This window comes from Polypterus senegalus, chromosome 10 (genome assembly GCF_016835505.1).
Source record: "Polypterus senegalus isolate Bchr_013 chromosome 10, ASM1683550v1, whole genome shotgun sequence".
Taxonomy (NCBI): domain Eukaryota; kingdom Metazoa; phylum Chordata; class Cladistia; order Polypteriformes; family Polypteridae; genus Polypterus; species Polypterus senegalus.
In genome coordinates, this window is record NC_053163.1 from 180,808,918 (window position 1) to 180,834,869 (window position 25,952).

The 25,952-nt window shown below is 44.3% G+C and overlaps 1 protein-coding gene across 10 annotated transcripts in view; it reads right to left on the reverse strand.

The window, feature by feature from the left end:
• Positions 1-25,512, reverse strand: part of LOC120538390 (band 4.1-like protein 1) — a 329,511-nt gene extending 303,999 nt beyond the window's left edge. For 3 of the 10 annotated variants that reach the window (XM_039767891.1, XM_039767892.1, XM_039767890.1), the window contains exon 1: positions 25,009-25,239. The gene's annotated coding sequence lies outside the window, so the exon portion shown is untranslated. Of the gene's footprint in view, positions 1-25,008 lie in introns of all 10 variants that reach the window. The other 7 variants (XM_039767899.1, XM_039767898.1, XM_039767897.1 and 4 more) reach the window with 5 other exon arrangements.
• Between the last annotated feature and the right edge of the window lie 440 nt (positions 25,513-25,952).

The following is a 25,952-nucleotide window of genomic DNA, read 5'->3' on the forward strand; positions in this document are numbered from 1 at the left end:
CTTGATGTGTGATTTGAATGAATGCAGCTTTGCTTTAGCATTACCACCTGTGGAATGGTGGAGAAAAATCTAGAAATCTTCATATTGCTTCATATTGCCTCACATGTTGTAAAGTTGTTCAAAGTTTGGTGCGAAGTTCAAGAAATGGTTGGTTGTGAGATATTCAAATTGCTGCTATTGTGAAGCTGCATTTTCCTTGTGCCTAAAAAAATGTAACATTACCAAATTTCAGCTGATCACGTGACATACCAGATTTGTTGGGAATATTAGTCCATCTCTGTCAAATCAATATCTTTTTATGAGCTCATTGTTGTGCAGATTTTCCAGAACATTCAACCTTTCTCAGGATGCGTGTGCCGATCTCTGTCTGAACGCCATCTTCTGGCAGCTCATGAGTTCTCCTCAGTCCTGGAGAAGTCAGGAGTAGCTCCTTAAATTAGAAAAACTGATACAATGCTTTGACTCCGAAACGTAGGATTGAATTTGCATCACACTGGCATTTTTGAGCCAGTTAGGACTGTTTCACTGAATTCAAAAGGGCTCGTCTCTTATGTTCTTCTCCTCTGCTCTGCTGCTTCCATCATCGCTTGGGATCTCATTTTGTAGACCAGCGTTTCTCCACCTTTAAGTATTTGAGACCCAAGTTTCCATAGCAGTTTTAATCGCAACCCCAAACGTTTTTTGGAAAGGAGCCCACTAATATCAATTTGTTCTTTTTTAATTAATGATATATCAGAGATGCATATTTTATTATACCTACTTAACTTTTATCAACATTTATCTAACTCTATACTTATTTTTCTTGTATCAGAATGTAGTTTGAGTTAATTTGTTTTGGTTTCAATAAATGTATTTTTAATATTTTTGATTCTTTTTGTTACTTCTCGCCCCCCTTGGGGGGTCCGCCCCATAGTTTGAGAACCACTGATGTGAACAACAAAGGTAAATGGAGTTTTTGTTTGGGTGGAAAGGGACGCTGGAAATGGACGCAGCGAACGTAGTCCCCCAAGGATGCTCTAACACTGTGAGTGTGGATATTCTTTAACAAGGCAAATCAAAGGGAGACACATCTCTGCAGGCAGCCCTGGAGATCTGATCTGTTAAACCGGAGAGCTCACGGTGGGTAAAACTGCACATTCCAGATTGATGATGGACCCTTTGCTTTCACTCGATAATCATAAAAACCTATGAGTCATGGGACAGTGGGAATGTTTTATGCATTTATGAAGATATACGAGATGTGGCATGAAATTGAGTCATTGGGCTTGATGTTTTATCTGTTATGTGATGTGTGTTTGAGGGTGGGAGAACTGCAGTGTGGGTATTTGTATAGCTGTCTGAATGATAATACCCCTCAATACACTTGTTTGTCTCAAGTCGATTGCCGTGTGGGCTGAGATATGAGATTTGTTTTGTGTATAGAGTGAAGTGCTGGTCACAGGCTCTTTTATTTATTTACTGTGAAAAATGGAACAGGAGACCAACTATTATTAAAATTCCTATGCAATTACCAAATAATAAAGAGAACTACAACCTATTAAAGATGCTGTTAGACAGAAGGCACTGAAAACAACTATAGAGCATTAAGGTGTGTAGCTATCAGTAAAGCATGTCCATTAAAAACACAGAAATCTTTATAGACAAAGAGAAATCTTTATGTACAGTCAGCACAACAGAAATAAAGTATCATATATAATTTTATTGAAAAGCAGTAAGACATATTATAACTGAATAAACAAAAAATATATAACAGGTGTCATGGACGGCACTTCTGGGCTGTCAGGATGACTCCCAGTCCATTACCTGGTTTGGAAGCCACTAGAAACAAAAGGCAGGACACTTCCTGTCTTTGCCAAGTGGTTGGCATGAGAAGCCAACAATTTGTGAAGTGTGTGTTTATAAAGGACTGTTACACAGCCAGGAGGACAACATAATGGAGCAAACGGAGAGGACTTCATACTCTAGATGGGAGCATCCCTGGGCCTCAGTACCCAAATGGACACTCACAAGGCATGCTGGGTACTATAGTGCCATGCAGCAGTCTTGCTCGGTTCCATGAGTGTGCTGCTAGGGGATACTGTGGGGATTTGTCATCCTTGCTTTGGGGACTACCGCTTGACCTGGAAATGCTTCAATAAGACCATGCCCTAGAAGTACTTTCGGGTCTAAGGCAAAATAAGCTGCTTGACCTCATCTCAGGGGTCTGGAGTCGGGTGGAAAAGGACAAAGCAAAGGACAAAGAGAGAAGACGGCAGTTGTGTGTGTGCTTGTGCTGGTACTACTATTACAATGAAGCCTTTGTTAGGACAGTCAGTCAGTTATTATCCAGCCCACTACACCCTAACACAGGGTCGCAGGGGTCCGCTGGAGCCAAATCCCAGCCAGCACAGGGCACAAGGCAGGAACAAATCTTGGGCAGGGTGTCAGCCCATCGCAGTTTGTTAGGACAATTTATTGACATAAAAACCTTACATTTGAACTCAGGACTTGTGTTGCTGTGGTTGTGTCTGTGGTTAGGGGTACTGCAATGCCCAGTAGTGGTCACACAAGGTGTTACAAACAGTTGTTCAAAAAAGGTAGTTGAAAAATTAAAGAATAGAAAGACATACAAAGTAAAAGATTTGTTCAGGTAACGTGAAAAACACGATTTAATGTCTCTGGTATGAGCCGAGTACTACAACTTTACATTCAGAAAAGTAAGGTATGACCACCAGGGAACTAGCAGCACCCCAAACCTCCAGACGCAACTACACAACACAGTCCTAGGTTCAAATATGAAGTGTTTTTTCCACACAAAACCTCCACAGGATTCAAATTTCCTCTTTTTCAGGCTACACAACAAAGTAATAAGTTATGTTTTTCTTCTTCCACACCTCCCACATAGTCTCATCCACTTCCTCTGAACAAATTGTTTGTCATTTCTTTAGAGTATGACCCTCAAATTTGACCCTTGAATTTAAGTTGACCCTTAAATTTGAACCCAGGAATGTGTTATGTAGTTGTCTCTGGGGGTTTGGGGTGCTGCTCCATCCCCTGGTGGTCACAAGTGGCATAGTCAGCAGGTTTTCATGGCAGGTGATTTGCAGGAACCAATAGAAATATAAATTTGTTGAGAAAGAACCCGAGACCATCCTAACACACTACATAATGGAAATTTGAAATAGAAGTCAAAATCTATCACTAGGGCCAAAACATTTCGTAAAATTCTTTCTTCAGGGCCCGAGGGTCATGACTCAAGCTAATTAAACTGGATGAGACGGAAAGCTATTTTATAAAAAAAAAAACAAAAGTTACCATCTATCTATCTATCTATCTATCTATCTATCTATCTATCTATCTATCTATCTATCTATCTATCTATCTATCTATCTGTCTGTCTGTCTGTCTGTCTGTCTGTCTGTCTGTCTGTCTGTCTGTGTTTTCTCCATATATCCGTCACTATTAAAGCATTGGGTTTGATCGTACCACTTCAGGTCGTGGTGGCGGAACAACCTGATGACCCTAATCACAAGGAAGTTACAAAACGAAAACTAAAAATATTACAATAGATATAAAAAGAGGATAAACATGGGGATGGTAAAAAAATTACAAAATTTACAAAAAGCGATAAAATATCACAATCTTCACGAAAGCATTACTACAAGCTTGAGGAGAACAGGCCATTCAGCCTGACTAAGCTCGCCAATCCTGTTCACCTAATTTCTTCAAAATAACATCAAACTGAATTTTAAATCTTGGAAAGTAAAATCCCCCAAGTAAAATTACAATCACTCATGGCTCTACATTGCTTCATTATAGACACATTGAATAAATTACCAAGTAGTGTGGCGGAGAGTAGGACTTTAGGGACCCTCAGATCTCGATTTGATGTTATTTTAGGGGAATAGCACTGATGAGCTTTTGGGCTCAATGGCCTGTTCTCATCACGAGATTTGTAATCAGTTCCTCCACTGCCATGGCAAACATTATCCTGCTTATAGAGAAAATGGTGCCTGCAACCTCATGTCTTCACAGTATATTCTAGCTGCTGCCGTCTGCAGACATTTTAAGGTATGAGAGTCCTTAATTATATAATTGATGAGGACGGGCTGCTGTTTAATGGGGTAATGAGTCGGCCGCAGCTGCTAATTTGGGACTCGAGGAATGCAGAACATAAGGAGGGACTACAGCTGGACTGCTCATGCTCAAGGCAGACTGGGGGTTCCTACACCTAATGCCTTTGTCCTGCCTGGCTGCCAATTAGATTATCCCATTAAAGAGAAGTGCAGCTCCCTCTTGTATACAGCGGATTCAGAACCGTTCACTTTCTGCACACTTTATTGTGTTGCAGATTTCATTTTAAATGTTTACATGTGCCATTTTTGTCCCTCAATCTACACTCAATAAACCAAAATGACAAAGTAAAAGTGTGTTTTCAGAAAGATTTACAAATCTCTCTATTATAATAAAAAAAAAATCCTGGGACGAGATGAGACTTTTTAGCCTGGGACAAGACGTGACTTTTTCGGAGAGACACTTTCACGTCCCGCGAGACGAGACTTTGCCAAGAGATTTAACCATGCCCGGGGCCGGAAATAAAACATAAAGAGCAGATGACAAAGTAGAATGTCATAAAGAATTCAGAAACGCTGGGGCGATACACATGCAGAGCATGTTACAGATAATGAAAGCACTAAAGTTCGAAAGTCTCAAAAAAATTATATTAAAGATTGCATTAGCGTAAACGGAAATTATTACTCGATGAAATACCGGAACAGCAAAAAGAGATTGAATATATTGTTCGAATTTTAAATTTAAGTGGGAGACTTGTAGATCGTCTAATTTGTGTTGCCATCAGGAAAAAGTAGTGTGTCTTTGCAATGAAGAGGAGTATCCGCAAGAATTTAAAGATTTGTTGTTTGGTGAAATTGAAATCCACATATGTGAGTGGCAGAGACGTGAAGTGGCTGGCGCGTAGCCCAGGCTGGGGGAGTTGGCGAGCAAAGTGAGTTTACTTAAAAATCAAAAACTGGAATCTCAGTATTCAGACCCTTTACTGTGGCACACCAAATTGTGGTCAGGTTCATCCTGTTTTCTCTAATTCTCTTTGAGATGTGTTTAGGACTTGATTGGAGCCCCCCTGTGGCTAACTGAATTGATTGGACATCATTTAGAAAGTCACACCTGTACATGTAAGGTCTCACAATTCACACTGCACGTCAGGTCAAAACTGAAGTCGTGAAGTCCAAGGAACTCTCTGCAGACCTTCATGATCAAATTGTGATGAGACGTAGATCAGGATAAGGGAACAAAACCATTTCTAAAGCTTTGTGTCTTCCTAGGAGTTCAGTGGCCTGAATAACTGTAAAATGGAAGAAGTTGGGAACAACCGGGACTCTTCCTAGAATTGACCATCTGGACAAACTGAGTAAGCAGTCAAGGAGGGCCTTAGTTAGGGAGGTGACAAAAAACTAATGGTCACTATAACAGAGCTTTTTAGAAGGTCACTGCTGAAATGGGGGAATCTGTTGAAAGGTTTCCCATCTCAGCAGTCCTCTTTCAATAAGGTGATTATGGTAGAGTGGCTAGACATGGCTAGACAGAAGCTAGTCTTGAATAAAAGTTTACCAAATGGAATTTAAGGGACTCTCAGAACGTAAGGATGGTCCAATGACACAAAAATTGAACTCCAAGAACTATGTCTGGCAAAGGCCGCTGCTCATCACCTACCTGATTCCATTCCTATAGTGAAGAATAGTGGTGGCAGGATCATGCTATGGGTGTGCATCTCAGTAGCTGGAATGGGCAGATTGCTTGGAACTGAGGAAATGGTGAATGCAGCCATACCTAGAAAGTTCTTGAAGAAAACCTGCTCCAGAGTGTACACAAACCTAGTCTAGGGTGAGAGTCCACCTTTCAATAGAACAATGACCCGAAGCATATAACCAAGACAATGCTGGAGTAGATTCAGGACAAGTCTCTGAGAGTCCCTGAGTGGCCCAGCCAAATCTTAGACTTACACCACATATAATATCTGGAGGGACTTGAAAATGGCCACTGCACTCGTGTCCCAATCCAGGTGCTTTGTTGTATGATGGGTGCAGCACATGCTTCTAACCTCTCTCTCCTGTGTTTGAACAAATAAATACGGAACGGGACTCCATACTAATGAAATAAGAGTCAGGGAACAAAATAAAAACAAGTTACTAATTCATTAGAACGAGTTAATAATTCATCCACACTGTTTTTTTTATATCCCATTCACACAAGAATTCAGGCCCTTTACTTGGTACTTCATTGAAGACCCTCTGGCAACAGTTCTTGCCAGGAGTTTCCTTGGGCCCAAAGTAAGAAGATTTGCACCACTGGCTTTGAGGATTTTCTTTCATATTTTCTATGCTAAACCTCACAAGGTCCTTCAGTCTGGATGGAGACCGTCAGTGGGAAGCTCCAGAAGATGTTCGATGAGGATCAAGTCTGGAGTAATTCCCAAAGGTGTCCCTAAGCCACTTCTTTGTTGTCTCTCCTTTGTGCTTAGAAACATTGTCTTGTTGGATGATCAACCTTTATCCTATTCAAAGGCCCAAAACTCTCTGCGGCAGGTTTTTATTAAGGATATCTCTGTACTTTGCTCTGTTCAGCTTCCCCTCTACTCTGACAGTCCGTGCCACTGATAAACAGCCCCACAGTATGATGTTGCAATCACCAGGTTTCACTATTGAAATGGCATGGGGCACGCTGGTGAGCAGTGCCTGGTTTTCTCCAGTCATGATGCTAATCATGGTCTCATCAGACCAGAGAAACTTGTTTCTCGCAGTCTTGAGTCCTTCAGACACCTTTATGCACACCTCCAAGTACACTCTTATGTGTCTTTAACTGAGGAAAAGGATTCTGTGTCTGGCTACTCTGTCACAAATCCCAGGCCAGTGGACAGTTGCAATGATGCACATCCTTCTAGAAGTTTCTCTGATCTCCAAACAGGTTCTCTGGAGTTCAGCCAGAGTGACCACTTGGTTCTTGGTCATCTGTCTTACTAAGGTCCTTCTCTGATGATTGCTCTTTCTGGCTGAACGGCAAGCTAAAGGAAGAGTTGCAGTTGCTCCGATCTTCTTCCATTTAAGAATTAGGAAGGCAGTCAAACTCTTGGGAACCCTTCAATGCTGCAGGAATTATTTTGGTAGCCTTCCTCAGACCTGTGCCTTGACACAATCCAGCCTGCGGGTAATTCCTCTGTTTCCTCTGAAAAACATTGTCAGTTGTGGGACCTTCTATAGACAGGTGTGTGTCTTTCATAATCATATTTAATACATTTAATTGACCACTGGTGGACTACAAACAAGGGGTAGAAATATCTCAGTGATGGATGCTCCTGACCCATATTTCAAGTGTCATAGCAGAGTCTGAATGCTTGTGTTAATGGGAAATTCCGGCATCTACCCTACATTTAATACATTTGCAATTCCTGAAATCCTGTTTTCACTTTGTCAGTTTGGGGTATTGAGTGTTGCCTGATGCGGGAGGAATACAAATCCAAGCAATTTTAGCACAAGGCTGAAACATAACAAAACATGAAAACAGCGAAGGAGTTTGAGTTCTTTCTGAAGGCGTTATGACTCTTCTCGTTTTCAGCCTGAATTGCACTTTTTCCACTTAGCTTTTATCAGTGACCTTGAGTTGTTTTGTTGCTGAATAGCTGAAAATGAATCAGTTGGACTCCCTTTTTCTCTTTTTATCAGCATGAGGATTGAGGAAAATGAAAAAGTAAGGAGAGAGCAAATAGAAAATCGATAACACCAAGTCCTCAGCGGAGTCTTAACAAGCTCGTAATTACACCAGAAAGACTAAACCGGGAGATGGAGACGGAGCCATGCTTGTGTTTTTGGGCTGAATCATCACATGAGAACCCATCCATAAAGATTGCCTTTCGCTTACCACAGTCCATGTGGATGGTCTTGATTCTGCATGCTCACGCCACCCACACGTCAAGCCTGCATGTCCTACCTGCATCTTTATAAAACTTGACTTATATATGAACTACTAGCAAAATACCCGCGCTTCGCAGCGGCGAAGTACTGCCTTAAAATTTTTATTAAGAAGAAAATTAAACCTTTTTAAACTGAGGGAAAATATACCAATAATTATTTGTTAAGGATCTCTTTGTATACCACATTGTCAGTTCGGCCCTCCGGTTGTAACATGACCATACTGTGTGCTGAGCTTACTCTTGAGCATGTAATGTACAGTTGACCATGTGAACAGTAATCTTGTTTCAAATCTCACAGCTTGGATTGCTGCTGTCATAATCGGTTTGAGTTTCATGGTTTATTTCAGTGACGACAGTATTTGCAGGACTTGTGTTGAAGTGACATTCGGCATCTGTCAAGCGTTGTAAGTATACAACCGGTTTCATCGATAAAATCACATCCAGCTTTTGAGAGTTTAAACATTCATAAACATCAAAGTGTCCTCTACTGAAATCATCACCTGTGAATCTAAGATGTTTAAGAGGCATTGGCGGTTATCGAAAGGTGTAAAATATTTGGTCATTTTGGTACACTTGAAAGCGACAACCGAACAATTCAGCAGCAGCCATCAACTCACATGCAGAACCATGGGTGAAGGGCTTAAGCATTTCACTCTTATAGTGCTCCTGTATAGTATAATTATCTCCTGTACCGTCATCAGTCCACACCTTGAACCTGTCCCAGTCATTCAATACATAAGACACAATGTTCCTCCGGATATCAAGAGTGAGCCTAATATGGCCGTGCAATATGTAACAAAGAGAATGGAAAAGGTAGGTGCCAACATGGAAACCACTCGGTAAGTGACAGTTCTTTGATCGATAGTGATCACCTCGATAGACATGTTAATGGGGGTACGGTTTGAATGATAAAGGAAATGGGTACCGGAACAATGTAAAGTAAGTCTAAAATACCTAAACAATAACTATAATCATAATAAACGAACAATAAAACAGCGGAGAAGACGTGGATTAAATAAAAAGGCTGCAGTTATCAACAGGGAGACGTGAATCCCGTGGCGAAGCAAGGAAGGGAATGTAGAGACCGGAGCGACGGACGGCCTTATATTAGGCAGGCAGCCAACAACGTGGGAGGTGTTGGGATGGGGCACCCAACACCGCCTCACACGGTGACCGAGCTGCAGGCTATGGACGTATACATGTACGTAAGTAGGATTCAGTTAGCGTTGGGAACCCGCGTACCAAATTTCTTGGTAAAAAAAATTCAATATGGTGGCTGACAGTGGCATCATACCACCAAAATAAGTATGTACTTTGGTTAGGGCAGGGAAGCCGCCTACCAAATTTCGTGAAGATGGGGCCATAAATAAGAAAGTTCAACATGGCAGACATTGTTGACCGTTATGACCGTTACGCGTAGAATTTCGAAATGAAATCTGCTTAACTTTTGTAAGTAAGCTGTAAGGAATAAGCCTGCCAAATTTCAGCCTTCTATCTACACGGGAAGTTGGAGAATTAGTGATGAGTGAGTCAGTGAGGGCTTTGCCTTTTATTAGTATAGATAACCAGGTTAGAGTGCTGAGACGCCATGTCAATCTGTCTATAACAGTAGGAGTGCCATTGATATCCATGAACGTACGACTCCCATGCTGCCCAGACTTAACCGTATTGACACACCAGTGTTTACCAAGACACACTACCTACAGAAGAACATTTTGTTATGATTCCGCATGCTTTGATATTTAATGAAAAGACATTTTCAGCTTCTGTTATTATTGTTTATAGTTAACTAGCTGCCCCGGCTCCGCCCACATATTAGTGAAACAAGTCAACTTTAAGAATCAAATAAAAAAATAAAAAGAAATGTAATTCTGGCCAAGCGGAAGGTAGGTACACTCCAGCGTCAAACGTTGGCACTGTATCTGATCGTGTTCAGCTCTGACGGGACAGCGTTCCCCACGTGGGGAGAAATGCAGGTGGCCGTGATATCTCTGGCAATCAGCAGCTACCCTCTAAAAAACACGTAGCTTTGATCTCGCTCTCAAAAACGTCAAACGTTACTCCTTAACAATCTGTAGATGATAATGTCTCCTGAACAAACAGATATTGCTAGCTAAGCAGAGGCAAAGTACACACCAAAATGTGGCCAGAGGTAGAGCAACTCGAACGGAGGCTGGGTAGTGAGTGAGGAGGGCCCCACCTGGCTCCCCACTCCTGACGTCACACTTCTCCCTCCCCTCGGCCCGCAGCCTTGGTCTCGGATTAGCATAAATATACTGCTTCTGCAAACCAACTATGATTCCTAGTGCAATAAGAGAAGTTGCAAAATCAACCGGAATGTTCAAGCAAATTATAGAAGAAAACACGATCTAAATCCATTAAGTAGTTCTCTCGTTCACTAGCTAAGCGGAGGCAAGGTACGCTCAGAGGCTGGCAAGTGATTGAGGAGGTCCCCACTGCCCTCTCCTCGGCCCCCTGTGTGTCTCTCAGATTCGCACAAAGACATCGGTACCGCAAGCGAACTATGATGCTTAGCTCTATGAGAGAAGTCGCAAAATCAACCGGAATGTTCAAGAAAATTATAGAAACAAACCTGATCTAAATCCATAAAGTAGTTCTCTCGTGAAAAGCGGACAGACATACAGACAGCCAGACATTGAATTATATATATATATATATATATAGTAGATGATAATAATAATTGTGCCATTTCTGTCCCAGTTTTGTTCTTCTTATGGACACCACTATGTCGAGTTGCCATCATTACAACACGGTTTTGGTTGTTACAGAGTGCATCTCTGCAAACACCATAATTTACGTAATTGATGGGTCAATATGAGTAAATCTTTATTTGAGTTTGTGGATAGTCTCAAAAAATCTTAAGTGTGTACGTGTTTACTTCTTGTGGTTTAGGTTCTCTGATTTCTGATCCTTTATTTTGTCCCCTTACTACGATTCTTTGGTTGGCCTTTAATTAGCGGCAAATGACGAACAGATCTATTGGCTTGACTTTTACTTTGTTTCTCGTTTCCTCTCTGGGTCATTCTCATTTCTCAATCCGCCCTCCTTAGGGTGAGGTGTAAACATCCGTGTGGCTTAGGTAGATGTGCCGCAGGACACCATTCTCCACCTGTGTGACTCCAAGTCGCAATACCCATCGACCACAGGGGTTTAGGTAATAATGACTTTGTCCTTACATTCTAGAAGCAATCTCAATTTTGTAGAGAACTTTCATGAAAGGCCTATTAAAAAGTAAGATGATGATCAATCAACACACAGAGATATTCACTGGCAAGAGGTGCCAACAGAGGAATAACCCAGAGGGCTGACTATCTGGGGTTACACATAATTTTAACCAAGCATCAAAATTTATAAAAACTCATTATTTCTTTCAGATGGCACAAAGATTTTTTGGCAGCCACAGAGAAATATGCGCAACAGACATATGTTTGTGTCATTTGTGAAGAACATGGTATGGCCACTCGGAGCTTTCTGTGATACTCCCAGGATGATAGAGACGCTGGAGAGGCTATCCTCTTCACAGAGCTGGTCATTTTTCAGTCACTTTGGCACTTTTAATGATTGGTAATTACCCTCCTCCTTGCTTTGGCTACACCTTTGATTGATCTTCAGGGCCCTTTCAGTCCTTCCACAGGCAGCAGTTTATCATTTGCTCCCAAAACGGGAGGGAACTAAAAGTGAATGACTGTAATTACAGCCAGGCCGGCTAAAAGGACACGGAAGGGGCTGCAGAAAGCTACGGTGAGAGCGAGGAAGAGCTGCTGTTGCGATTTGATTCCCTTTTCTAATTTTGACTACTCACACAGTTTGGACTCCAGATCTGTTCCTGCCTGGGGTGTCTGCTAGATGTGTTTATGAGGTGTTTCTTCCAAGAACTCTGGTTTCCTTCTACAGTTCAGAAATGGTCTGAGCTGTGTGTTCTAATCTGGTAAGTGAAAGTCAAAGAAAATGGTGGGAGTGTTCACGCCTGGTCCCAAAAGTCCCAGCTGCTGGGTTTCTTTGCTTTAAAGTAACCTCTTTGCTTAAATATTTACCTTATTTCCAGTATCTTCACTTATTCTATGAATTCAGAATTTATCCACAGGGGATACTTTAGCAAAATGTAATTTGTTGTCTTGCCTTTTTTTTAAGGAAATGCATGTTTGCCCTTTAAAATGCTTTTTAAATTAATAAAGTATACCTAATTTAATCAGATCTAATCTAATAAGAACCTACAATATATCGAATTATATTGGTGAATTGTACAAAGCACAAAATACTGAATGGGCAGCACAGTGGCATAGTGGTAGCGCTGCTGCCTCACAGTAAGGAGACAGGGTTCACATCACGTCCTCCCTGCACGGATTTTGCATGTTCTCCCTCGTGTCTTGTGTGGGTCTCCTCTGGGTGCTCCAGTTTCCTCCCACAGTCCAAACACATGCAAGTTAGATGAACTGGTGATGTCAACTTGGCCCTAGTGTGTGGTTGAGGTATAGGTGTGTGTCTCTCCCCTGCGATGGACTGGCACACCCTGTCCAGGGTCTGTTCCTCCCTTGTGCCCTATGCTAGCTGGGATAGGCTCCTGCAGACCCCCGTGACCCTATTCAGGACTAAGTGGGTTAGAAAATGACTGACTGATAAAATACAGAAAACCTAGGGGGATTCATACAGGAGATTCCAGCAGCGATGTGATTGCAGGTATGCATATCCATGGCACAACCATTCCTGGCAGTGCATCAGAGAGCAGCCTCATTCACCGACCTGCTCACTTTTACATACACTGTGCCAGTTTCGAGTCACCACTCTGACACCTCTAGAGGAAATGCACACAAACACAGGAAGAAGAATCTCTAAATTATATACAGAAGGAACCTAACTTGGCATCTGTTGTGGTGAGCTGGCAATCCTAACTGCTGCACTTCTGTTCCAGTTCCACTATTTAATTAATAAGCCAAACAAACATCAAGCGGCTTGTGACATTTCAAGTTGATGCATAGGCAACAAGCAGCGATCTTTACGTGTGTACTTGTACAGCCAATCAGTGCATGGCAGTGTGGTGTTGTAGGATGGTACACAATTGCATTTTGGGACATTGTAGTTGGATTAACTTACTTAACACATAGAAACAAATTTTTTAATCTACAATTACACAGCAGTATGATTGTTTTTTCAGTACATTTTGGAATTTGACCTTTATTGTCTTCTCTGAGTGACACATCAGTATATCAACAAACTGAGAGGCCATTCAATATTCGTCTGTAGTCATTGAGTCACAAGGTGACACAGGTCCCGCCTTAAGGACATCTCTGAGGCCTATGGCATCCTGGGACATGGGACATGGATTCATGTTTAGTAATTGTGTGCATTACCCAAATATGGGCAATTTTTCATATTGAATATCAAATAAATTGTGCTTTTTTCAAAACAAATGTACAGTATATATTGTGTTCTGTCTGATGTGATCCTATAGCAGAAGACCTTCTAATCAGGACAACCAATCAAAAATCACCAAGTGTTGTTCCACAGTAGGATTGTACTGGTGTTCAAAATGAAAGCCAGAAAACTTTTATGAGGAAGGGCTGGGAGTAAATAAATTAGCAGAAGTCAAAACCAAACATCAAAGATAGAACAACAAAAATAGCAACGCAGACTCAAAAACTCCAAATCAAACTACAGGGCCTGACAATTCACAAAAGAAAGCACATGGTTTGAAAATACGAGGGGGAGTCAAGCTAAAGTTAGAAAATGGGCTTTATTAGAAAATGGAATGAACCTTAAACAAAGCTGATCATGTCATTTCTCAGAGTCGTCTCCACCCTTCTCAATGCACTTGCGCCACCTGCCTGGATTCCAGCAGAATAAAAGGTTTGGTCTCGTCCTCGCAAACCACTCATGCTCTGCTTTCTTCACGTCGTCATCTATGTTGAATCAACAACCACCCAGATGTTTTTTTAGAGGTCCAAAGAGGTGAAAATCACACCGTGCCAAATCTGGCGAATAAGGAGGATGTGGCAATACCTCAAACTTCAGTATCTCCAGACAAGCCTTGGTGTTCTTGGCAGTATGTGTCACTCCTTGAGACAGCAGTCCCTGCTGCTTGGATCGAATAGCAGGCTTCACATTGGGCTCCAGCAATTCACAGTAGCTTGCACGACTGACTGGAGTAACCCTCAGCATGTCGTGTTCGACAATAACTCAGGTACACAAGTGGTGGCGAGGACAAGATAAAACCTTTTATTCTGCTGAAATTCGGGCACTTCAAAGCAGGTGCATTGAGAAGAGTGGAGACGTCATTGAGAAATGACAGCATCAGTTTTGTTAAGGTTCGTTCCATTTTCTAACTTTAGCTTGACTCCCCCTTCAATTTCAAGTAACCTAGAGCTGTGAAAGGTAACCTTTATATAGTCATGCTGATAATGAGATTATCTCACTGTCCTGGTGTATTGTGGGATACATTACCATTGTAATGCTAGCTAAGTAACAAGTGGCGAGTCCCGTCGAATGTGTTTTCCTATGCAGTAACCTATGTGTTGGTGCATCTTCATATGTGACATGTCACAATTTCAAAAAAATTCTTTGTATTCAACCACAATCGTGTGAGCAGCACACATAAAACAGAATTCATTTTACTGCAGATAACCTGCATTACAAAGCTGCAGAAATTGCAGAAGTGTGAAGCTGGCTTATGGGAGTAATACTACCCTAATACACCTTTGAAAACCCCCAAAAATTCTTTAGTTAAATTTCACATTCCTCAATTATTGTAACTAATTTCAGTGTCAATTTCACAAAACTGTACGTGAAATAAAATTCGTCCCTTTTGCTCAACACCACTGATTCGTATGATTGCACTTTTTTTTTTGCAATTTTTTACGACTTGCTCGCTCTCACAAAACAGATTACGAAAAAATTGTGTTTCTTGTTAAAAACACAGATTTGTTTTTTGTTACGTGGCGAGGTCAAGCACTGTTCTTCCCTAGAGATCACCTCTATGCACGACCAGATGCTGGACTTTGGGTTGTGATGGATCCGGGTGTCCAGCAAGCCCCAATCCCAAACATGATCACACGAACACAGTCCCGAGTTCAAATAAAGGGTGTGCTTATTACACACAATACCTCCACAAATAGCAAAATTACAAACACAGGTTTTCTCTCTTTCTCTCTCTTTACAATATCCTCTCCACAAATCACCTCACTTCTCACCACCGCACTGCCCTCCGGTCGAGTGTGGCTCCGTGTCCTCCCAGATCCGACTCGCCTGGATAAGGGATTGCAGCCCCTTTTATTAAGGACCCGGGAGTGCTTCTGGTGCCAGGGCCGCTGCCCGATGGAAGTACTTCCCTGCAGCGCCCCCTTGTAGCTCCCATGGAACTCAGCAGGGCTGTGCTTCCGGACTACAACTCCCAGCATTCCCTGCTGGTTCCCAAATGGGCACTAATATGTAGAGCTGCTGCCATCTAATACCTGGTGGGGATTAAACATCCCCCAGAGACATTCTTTCCCTGTCCTCTTCTTTTGTCATGGCCAGGGAAGGTATTAAGCCCATGTCCAGACAGGATACCTGTCCATTTATTTGGGGCTTCCCACCCAGGTAAGAAATCATCACTTCTGTTTGGGATGTCCGTCCATCTATTGGTGAGACTTCCTTCCCTCTTTTGGCCGGGATGCCTTTACGTTCCCTCAGGGCCTCCCATCTGGGTAAGGGATTTTCCTGGTTCCTGGCTGGGATGCCTGTCCATCCCATGTGCCACCATGTTTGATCAAAGTGCAGCAGCCCTCACATTCATTTATCACAAAGATCAGCGGATATATTACTCATTTCTTTAAAACAACTAATTTACATTACTCAATCAAAAAACTGTGACTTGTGCTTAATGATGCTGACTCATTAAAGAATATTGCACAAAAGAAAGCTGCCATCCAGTCCTAGTCATGGAAAGAGACAATTTAAAAGGAGTGCAGGCTATGCAAGGTCGACCACATCAGGAATTCAGGTTTTCACAATGTGCCCTGTTGGGACTGTAGGTGAAAGGTGGGGTCTATTAAGGATGGATCCTTTATTTTATTTAAAGGAAAAAAACTTTAACCTTCTGGGTATGACTCTGGCTTGGAATTCTATGCAATTACGGTTAAACCCGAGTCAGACTCAGGGAGCAATGTAAAGCCACACTTTATACTGTTACGGCTGAATAACTCTCAGGACGGTATCCAGCTGCCATCTAGTGGGTAAAATAAAATCCCGCTGCAAAGGTTGGTTGGGAGCATGCACTGATAGTGCACTGCCGCACCCACCACATGACGAGCCACCTGGATTGGGACCCGAGTGCAGCGGGTGACACCTCAGCACCACACTGGAACAGTGTGAAGTTTTTTATGGTGGCTGAAGTGCCAATCCTGCCAACAACCCCCAGGTTTTAACTTGTAAGCTGGAGGACCTGCTTGCAGGGCAGGATGCAGATTAACATCATACATGTGCTTTCTGTCACTTTACGCTAAGTCTAAGGCAGAGTTTATTAAACTATTGGTCGCAAATTGCCACCTTTTGGGTTACGTAAGGTCGCAAGTCACTGCTTTATTTAATGGGAATGGGTAATGTATGGTTTGCAAAGTGTGTCACTGTGGGTCACTGTGGTCGGTAAAGCAATCGACATTACTCCGCTCTGATGGTTGTCGACGATTCACGAAGGGTCACCCTAGCAGCAATTGTTCAAGGAGAACACTCATGGATCTGAAAGACACAATATTAGGTCGCAAGAAAAAGAAAAGTTTACGAAACCCTGCTCGAAAGTAACTCATGAATATTTATGAGTGGGGAGGCAAACAATAAGCCATACAGTCAGTTTTAGCACAAACTGCAACTGAACCATTGCTCGAATGGCTCGATAGTGATGGCAACGTGATGGTCTTCAGATGTCAACACAGAGAGTGAAAATGATGCAAACAGCACTGTAGGACCGAACCTGGGGAATTCAGTCATCGTGGCAAAAAGGCAAAATGACTGCAACCAAGTGCAACGAGAAGAAAGACGTTAGCCCCCTAAGCACCGTTCACAATGCGGCAAGTGTCAATATTTGTGCAAGTCACTAAGCCTTGCACTGTGGTAGCCTACAATAACATGAGGGGGTATGTCGATCATGCCGATCAGAGAAACACACTTCTAATGTCCCAGTTGTGACGTCGGGCTGTGCGTTAGTGACTGTCTTAAAACGGTCACATGAAGGACGTGTACTAAATCTGCATCGGTACAGCAGTGGACACCAGGCATACCTTTCCTGCCGTATTTATGTTAACATTTTGAAATTTACATATTTCTTTCACACATGATAACATTTTTATCTTGTTAAATAAAAATTAATGTTTTTGACTCGTTTTTCCAAGGGGCAAACACAATGTTAAGGAGGTTAATGAGCATTTTATATGTGCGATCACACGGGCTCTTTGATATCTTCCAAAGTATGTCTGTTTCCTGTCAATTTAAAAATCTTTCATTTCATTCCTTTGCTGGATTTGGGTTAACTTTGCTGCCTCGCACTTCCAGAGTCCAAATCCTGCACTCCCTATGTGGGGTCGTCATGTTCTCCCCATCCCGCTGTGTGTTTCCTTCCCACACACCCCAAAGACACAGCAGTAATGCTAACTGGTGGCTCTAAACTGACCCCATGAAGGTACGGTATGTATAGGAGTGGACGGTGCCCACCTGGTGCTGCTTCCCACCTAGCGACCTTAACTTAGTATAAAAATGGATGGATGGGAAGGTAGGACAAAGTTAGAGATCACTGGCATCTCTTTGTGCATCATTAAGGTCTGTCACACCTGATGTGCTTTCTCAGTAGCTGGCGCCATGCTTTAGGGAGCTGGCACAGACAATGGAGATACCCAGAATTGTGCTTTAATGATTAGCTGTGGCTTAACAAATGACAGCACAGTGTGTGAGAATACTAATAATAATAATAATGCACTTCATCATGCGCCTTCCCAAACCCACGCACCCGAACAAAGCCCCTCGGTTACATTTCTGCTTTGTCTTAACACAAACAGCGGGGTGAGGTGTTGGTGGGTGGGGGGGTTTATGTGCTTCTGGCTCGCTTTACATGGTCGCCATGAGAATCTCAGTCTGGTTGCTCCGGCTTTTGAATTATTGCGTCATCCTCACGATCTTTCATTCACATGGCGGCACCCAAAAGAGACACCTAAAAATAAAGGCGTCAGCCGCTGCCGCCCTTGAGGACTGCCGTACCACGGGAGTCTGCGCTCCATTGTGTTTCCACTCAGGAGGGACACCGATTTGAGTCACTGTATCAGATCAACTGCTTGGTACACTCTCTCGCAGACCGCCACACCCAGTTCAGCCCCACCAGGCTCCCACGGGCGCAGCAGACATGGCACAAGAGTGGTCTGATAACAAAACAACAACCCAAACAAAGCAGGCAGGCAGGACGGCCCCCAATCCTAAGTTCAAGTGCACACATCCCCATCTCTACACTGTTAGGGGCGCGCATTCCCTTACAATCCTCCCGCCACTCGGGATCCCAGCCAAGAGACTGTGGGCTGACAGAGCAGCACCCCGAGGCAAAGACCAGAGCAGAAGCAAGGAGATGAGTGCTTAATAAATGAGAAAGATGGGAGACGGTGATGGAGAGAGAGAGAGAGAGAGAGATAGAGAGAGAGAGAGTGAGAGAGAGTGAGAGAGAGAGAGAGAGATAGAGAGAGGTGCCCCCCACAGCCTGATGCACACAAAGATCCACCTCACAAGATGGAAAACGCCTCACCGGCAACATCCACATGTCACACTTGTGAATGAGGAGACAGTCAAAGTGCTGGAGAAGGCAGGGGTGACATACAGACACACAGTGGGAGCAAAACACACAAATACACCTGCGCAACACAGAAACACATGCAATGACACACAAAAGGACACAGAATGACACGCCCTGACACAGTACCAAGATACACAAAAGATTAAGACGCATAGTCAGTGTAAAAAAACTCAAACACACAGAGAAACAGAGACACACAAACACACCGGCACGCAACACAACACGGAATGACACACACTGACATGACAGCAAGATACACAAAAGAAGTAGACACACACTCCATGTTAAAAAGCATGAACACACACAAACACACCAGCACGACACACAACACAGAATGACACACGCTGACATGACAGCAAGATACACAAAAGAAGTAGACACACACTCTATGTTAAAAAGCATGAACACGTACAAAAACAGAGACACAAACACACTGTGACACAGACACACAACACGGAACGACTCACACTGACACGACATCAAGATACACAAAAGCAAGAACAAACACACCCACCCAACAAAATAATAGAGCCAATCACACAGCAACCACTGAAAAACAGGAATCTGACATCCACAAACACACACACATGCATACTCCACAAAACTCACAACATTAACCCAAATGTACTGACACTGAATGAGACAACATTGATGTCTGAGTGGTAAAAACCGAGGGATGAAACACAGTCAGCAACAAAGACAAAAATCCACCCACTCACTCGTGAAAATGAAATTCGCTAAACCCTGGCCTTTAAGTTTCTAAGTTCAAAACCATGAGGATAATCTTATATTTAAACGTCTATGCATGGAAGTGTGTGTGTCTGTCCGGCCCGGACATGAGAGGTGGAGTCGGGGTGAGGGCTCTGCCTCTGAGGAAACAGAAACCCCGTTTAGTCGCTAATAACACAGGCGATGCCAGCACATCAGCAAAATGAAACCTCAGAAGAAAGACAGTCATTTAGCCGCTGTGGCAGACGGCTGGGGGTCCTGCCCAGCCGGGACGCCTGGAGGGACCGGGAGAGGAGCAATACCTTTCCCGGGCCACGAGAGGGCAGCCGCCCTGGTCTGCATGCTTGGAAGCTCATCCCTGTTGGGGCCCGTGGTCACCACCAGGGGGTGCCCAGACAATTATGGAGCCCTGGAAGGTAGATCTTCCGCCACACTAGGAAGTGCTGTCGGAAGAAGATCAGGAAGCACCTGAAATACATCCGGGTGACGTATAAAAGAGGCCGCCTCACTCCACTCGGGAGCCAGAGTCGGGTGGAAGAGGACAGAGCTTGCCTGGGAGGAGTTGGAAGCTGTAGAGAGAAGAGGGAGAAAGGAAGTCTAAAGGACTGTTGTTAGTGAGTGATGCATTGTGGTTGTGTTGTGCAGGTGAGGTGCCTAGAAATAAACCGTGTGTATTTTGGGACATTCTGTGTCTGCCTGTTTGTGTCCCGGTATGAATATTTCCACACTGCTAACACAGAAGCGAGGCAAGCACATCGGCAAAACGGTATCCCTTTAACTTTTCCTCCCGCCGCTAATACACAAGCGAGGCGAGCACGTCGGCAAAATGAAACCTCCTAGGAGAGAGATGCCCAGAGTAGTTTCTTTCAATTACCAATGTCTACATTACAATTTTTTTTATGACGATTTCAATAGTTTCTAGGACCCCAGCACGGGCTTACACAGCTAGTATTTAATAAAGTTTTTTAGACACACTAACACAGGGATTCATCCTGTTGCTCCGTTGATGTCACACAACCTGTTGAATCCTGGGTGCTATCAGCATTGAAGCTTTTGACACAAACAATCTGAAATGGCGGTGCCCATAAAAACAAAACATACAAGTACATAGAGTGCACAGGGACTCACAACGTGTACAACTGAAAAACACACACAAAGACGTAGCACAAGTGCTGAAAAATGGGACAGAGACACAATGCCACCTGCCGCAACTCACAGCATCACACAGAGAAACACAAAACGGAATCACACACTCAGATGCTCACAAACCCCAACACAACACAAGTGTGTGTTTGAAAAATGCAAAGAAATGCAAGCAGCACAGAAGCACTCACGACACAGAAATAGATAAACGCAACACAAACACACACAAATGATAAAGCACAACCATACTTACAATCCCAGAAAACAGAAGCACAATGACACACACATACTCTGCAAAAACTCACAACATCACACACACACACAATACAGTCAGAAACATGGACAACACACAAACACAAAACACAGGCATGCGTGTGGTCCGTAAAAACTTCACAGCGTTACACCCCAGTCAGGACAGAAACGCAATCAATGACACACACGTACTCTGCGAAAACTCACAACTATCACGCAAACAAACAGACACAACACAACGAACAGGCAAACACATCTCAGAGTCACAAAGTTGAATGCCCAGGGACACAAAACACAGCTGTGCCCGTGTGCTGCCAAAATTCACAATGTTACACAAACAGCACAGTCAGAAAATTGGACACACACGACAACTCATTTGGCAGACACCAACAACACACAGGTGCACAAGCGCTCACAGCACATACATTCAGCACAGAAGCCCTCACAAGTGAGAAACACACAATGGATTACCGACAAACACAAAGCGGATGCAGACACAAAAGCACAGGTGCAGGACAGAAACCCAATCAATGACGCACACAAGTTCTACAGAAACTGTAGTAAAATGTACAACTAAACACAGGCGCACAAACACTCCTGGCACATTCATTGAGCACAGAAGCCCTCACAAGTGAGAAACACACAATGGAGTACCGACAAATACAAAGACGCAGCACAGATGCAGGACAGAAACCCAATCAATGACGCACACAAGTTCTACAGAAACTGACAATGTTACACAAACAAACACGACAGACACACACAGCACTGAGTCAGAAAGGTAGACGCACACAAACACAACACACAGTGGTACCTGCGCTCTAAAAAAACTCACAACATTACACAAACAGAGCACACAGTCCAGTCAGGACAGAAACCCATTCAATGACACACAAATACTCTGCAAAAACTCACAACATCAAACACATAATACAGTTAGAAACTTGGACAACACACAAACACAAAACACAGGCATGCGTGTGGTCCGTAAAAACTTCACAGCGTTACACCCCAGTCAGGACAGAAACACAATCAATGACACACACGTACTCTGCGAAAACTCACAACACAAACAAACAGACACAACACAACAAACTGGCAAAAACATCTCAGAGTCACAAAGTTGAACGCCCAAAGACACGAAATGCAGTTGTGCCCGTGTGCCTCCAAATTTCACAACATTATACAAATAGAGCACGGCACAGTCAAAAAATTGGACTCACACGAAATCTCAGTTGGCAGACATCAACAAAACCCATTTGCGCACACACAAAATAAAACGTACAACTAAACACAGGCGCACAAACACTCCTGGGCACATTCATTGAGCACAGAAGCCCTCACAAGTGAGAAACACACAATGGAGTACCGACAAACACAAAGACGCAGCACAGATGCAGGACAGAAACCCAATCAATGACGCACCCATGCTCTGCAAAAACGCACAACATCACACAAACACACATAATACATTCAGAAACATAGACACACACAACCACAAAACACAGGTGTGCCAATGCTCTGCAAAAACTCACAAAGTTACACAAACAGAGAACACAGCATTGTCAGAATGTTGGACGCACACACAAACACTCAGCCAAAGCCAAGGTGCACACACACAAAACAGAACATACAACTAATCCCAGCACATACATTGAGCACAAAAGCCCTCACAAGTGAGAACCACACAATGGAGTACCACAAACACAAAGACGCAGCACAGATACAGGTCAGAAACCCAATCAATGACACACACAAGTTCTACAAAATCTCACAACGTCACACAAACAACCCACAACACTGCGTCAGAAAGGTGAACGCACACAAACACAACACACAGTGGTACCTGCGCTCTAAAAAACCTGACATCGTTACACAAATTGAGCAGGCAGCACCGTCAGAACGTTGGATTCACACAAACGTCAGCTGGCACACCAACAAGACCCAGACGCGCACACAAGTAACAAAACGTACAGCTCCGCACTCAGCACAGAAGCAGTCACAACAGAGAAACACAATGACACGGTGACATGAACAGAGAAACACAATGACACGGTGCCATGCAGCACAGGAACACAATGACACAAAGAACACCAACCGACAACATCATCAGTGCCAATACAAGATGTCAAGTGGATACAAGCAGCACAGATACAGGCCTTCTGGTGTCCCTCAGTCCCCCATACAAACAAGACACGAGACACGAGAAGCACACACAACTCCACAGAGCCTCACACGCGCTACGCCGCCATGCCCACTCAGCGCTTAGCCAGCACGCGTTTGCCTCTTTCTCCGCCAACTTTTATTCGATGTCTCGTCCGCACTGCTGACTCCAACCTTCGACACACAAAAGCGGCGGAGTGCAGGGGGGCTGTCCGCGGGCACGGCGTCTGCCTTCAGTGCCGCTTTGTTTCTTTACCAAGACGGGGGGAGGGTGGGGGACTGCGGCTCCGACTGGCCAGTCCGTGGTGTGAGGCATTCAGCACCCTGGTGACGAGACTTGTGGCCAGCAGCGCTCGCTCGATCTGTCCTCACACCTAGGCGCCGACACACACACACACACACACACACAGATCTGTGCCTCGTTTCTCACCAAGCCCCGGATTTGCCTGTCACCTTCTTGTCAGACTGCCTGGCAGGCTGGGGAGGCGTGCCGTGACACCGCGCGGTTTGACACACCGGGCCTGCGGCGCCTGTGATCAGCGGACCTTTCACGGAGGACTGGAAGCACGCGGCTCCTGCTGGACCGGGGAAGTGTGTGTTTTGGGGGAGGTTGGGTCTTCCTCTTGGGGGTTGGTCAGCCCTCTGACGGCGTTATCAAACTGAGCTTTGATGTCAGAGGAGCAACATAGGAGGACAGCATGACATGCCAGTGCTCTACGATAGCTAAATGTGGGTGCAAAGAGGGCATCGCTCTAAATGGAGGAATTTATTTATTTGTTTTTAACTCAAAGAGAACCCTGAGCTGCAATTCACCACCTAACGCCAAGAAGATCAATCTGCTTCTAAGCTCCGGGATGAGCTTTCAGGACGGGGAAAGGGTTAAAGAGTCGGCGGCGGTGCCTCTCTGTCGCCCACCGACTCTCATTCCCGGGGTGCTGCGGCTCTGTCTCATCAGAGAGGCGAACGGGCAGGGCGTCTATAAATCACAGGGGCTGGCAGGCAGAGCAGTTGATGAAGATTACACAGAGAAGAGGAGGAGGAGGAAGAAGAAGACGGCGACGGGAGTCTGCTCAACAGACCCTTTAACCAATTCTGCAAAAAGAACAAACCTTCCATCTGCCTTTTCAAAGATGATCAATGTGGGTATCCCTGAGCCTGGCATTCAACATTTCGGAGGCCTTCAGATATGCACCCACCCCCTTCACAGTTTTGAAAGCACATTTGAGACCCCCGCCCTGCACAAGCAGTAAAATGAATTAACAAAAAAAGCTTGAGGAGAAGGTGTGAGGTGAGATTGGATGAGATTTTTTATTTTTGATTGTCCTTCCACTTCATTACAATCCTCTAATGGCTTACTTGATTATATCAATCAGGACCCCCCACACCTCAAAGCCAGGTGCCCATTCCATGATGAACCACATCTGCTGCTCTTAATTGATGTTCACTTTTATTTCATTTTCAACACGAAGACAACATGCCAGTTCTGTTGTCTTTGACAAAGTGCACCCACTCGGCACGGCAGGCCTCAGCACTCGCACACAGCCAGGGAGAAGAAGAAAAATGAGGTGCGACCAAATTCAGTCAACACAGCGGGATTACGGCGAAAGGCACTCCGGCGCCCGCGCCCACACCCATGCTCTCCATTCTGCTTAAGCGCAGCACCAGTCACCTTGCCCAATCTTGGCTGAACGTCTTTGACAGCTGGCCAGATCTAAAACTGCTCCTGCGTCACCACCACCCCCCTACCCCCCTTCAGCCTGCACCTGCCTGCCCGCACCGCGGGGGGCTTCGCGAGGAGGTGGCGCAGGTAAGGTGCAATAAGGACGAGGAGGCCAACACTGTTGCCGATCCACCGCCTTTCAACTTCTTGTACTCGGTGCTGCTTTCACGTCCCTGCCAAAGGCAGCGAGTCAACTCCCGGAAGGCTGCGAACTCTTACCTCGGTGACGGATCGAACTGTCAGGCTCTCCAGATGTGGCTCATCGAGCGAGCGGTCCGCGCTGCCTGGCCGGGCTCCTGCAATCCAGATCGCCACCGCCCAGCTGGTGCTGCTGCTACTGCTGCGCTCCTTTCTGCACACCGAGAGATCCGACCGAAGACGGAGAAAGGAAGAGCTGGGAGACGCGCCGTGGAAGAGTGAGAGTGTGAAACAGAGAGAGAGAGAGAGAGAGAGAGAGAGAGAGAGAGGAAGGGAGGGGGCAAGCGAGCGAGCGAGCGAAAGGAGGGAGGAAGGGATGTGGGATCACCGACACTGGAGCGTCACTACGAGGGCGCATTCAAACAGTGCGAGTACTTGTGACAGCGCAGTGCAGCACACGGGACCAGACTCGCAGCCGGGGCGGTCCGTGAATGCGGAGCCACGCGTTATGGACTTCCATAAACACCCTGCATATCTGCACGCCTCCGAAGATATCACTGCCCATACCGGACATCCCCACACATCCAGTGCATACATAACGGACAGCTGATCGCTGCAAGCGCTGGACTGTTTTATTGACAAGAGGGAGTGAATATCGGACATCTGCCCATGGAAAAGCAAGTCACCCTGGAGGGTTCGGATACACAACCGTGCTCGTGCACACTGCACTGTCCACTTAGTCTTATCGATGACTGTGTGTGTGTGTGTGTATATATATATATATATATATATATATATATATATATATATATATATATATATATAAAGAGGACATCGGCACCGAGCAATCTGTATTATGCGAGATCTTAATTACGAACAATCTGTATTATGCGAGATCTTAATATATATATATATATATATATATATATATATATATATATATATATATATATATATATATATATATATATACACACACACATATATATATATACACACACAGTATATTACTCCTTAATTAAGAT